The 1,136-nt window shown below is 43.5% G+C and overlaps 1 long non-coding RNA gene across 1 annotated transcript in view; it reads right to left on the reverse strand.

Annotated features, from left to right (window-relative positions):
* Positions 1-1,136, reverse strand: part of LOC108449516 — a 22,679-nt gene that overhangs the window by 818 nt on the left and 20,725 nt on the right. The window lies entirely within an intron of this gene.

Genomic DNA, 1,136 nt, shown 5'->3' on the forward strand with positions numbered 1-1,136 from the left:
TGTTGCTCTCAGACTCTCTGCCTTACACCATCCCCACAAGTCTCACTGTAAAACCCATCATGTGTTCGGCTCCCTCTTTTCACTTCCTGCAGTTCTGGACAAATTCCTGGCAGGGAGAGAACAAGCTTTTTCACTCCCTCACCCTGGAGTTTGGTCAATTCCTAGAGCTGTGTTCAAACCTAATCTCAGCCCTGGACATACTTTTACCATAAAATCATCTTTTAAATTACTCCATATTAGTACTGACATGAGCACCACCTCTAAGCAAGCTCTCTTGGAGATTTCCTAAGTGCTGGGGGGGGGCGGGGTTGTGACATGGGAGCAATTTCCAGGAGCAAATCTCTGGACTTCGTTTTACCACCCCATGATATGACTCAGCCATGGACGGTGTCCTGCAATGGGTGACAAGAAGATAAAAGGCCACCCTTAGTCATGGCTTCTTGAAGGTCAGGCTGTTCTGCCAAAATTATCCAGGAGGCAATTGCTTGTCACAGGCCAACCTGACACTTGCAACCAGTTTCCCCATAGCCACCAGCTTGCAAGGAAAGCAAGTGGCAACAAATGAACTTTTCATCCAGGCAGCCCTGCTGATATTTTCAGGTGACTTGTGCTTGTGGAAGTGTCCCAGTCTCAAAGGCAGCTCTCCAGATTTTCCTCTCAGCCACAACCAGGGTTTGCTCGTACCAAATGTGTCAGCACACCTCAGCATGGTCACCCACATCAAAAGTGGGACAGGTATTTGGTTTCCTAAAGTCTTTAGAAAGCCTCCTATCAAATGCCACTTTCTCTCTCACGCAACAAAATTATCTCAGATTTGTTTTCTGTGGCACTGAAGTATCCATAATGTGATTTACTTGATCATGATGGAAGGAGGTGAATTGGTTTTTTGTTTATATTGTTTGAAGATGTTGGCAATCGTCTTGAATTCTTTTCACAATTTCTGTATGTGGCCAAAGAGGACTATTATTTATCCCTTGATTTGCCCCTCCTCCAAAATTCTAGGTCAGAATAACCTCAGTTTTGTTTCCAGAAGCACCAAAAATACACAAATGCACATTGCATCATTAGTTTTTAACTGGTAAACAACAAAAGGATAAGGAAATAATTTTGATTTTTTAAAATGCCTGACAGATAGG

Source organism: Corvus brachyrhynchos, unplaced genomic scaffold (assembly GCF_000691975.1).
Source record: "Corvus brachyrhynchos isolate BGI_N302 unplaced genomic scaffold, ASM69197v1 scaffold209, whole genome shotgun sequence".
NCBI classification, from domain to species: domain Eukaryota; kingdom Metazoa; phylum Chordata; class Aves; order Passeriformes; family Corvidae; genus Corvus; species Corvus brachyrhynchos.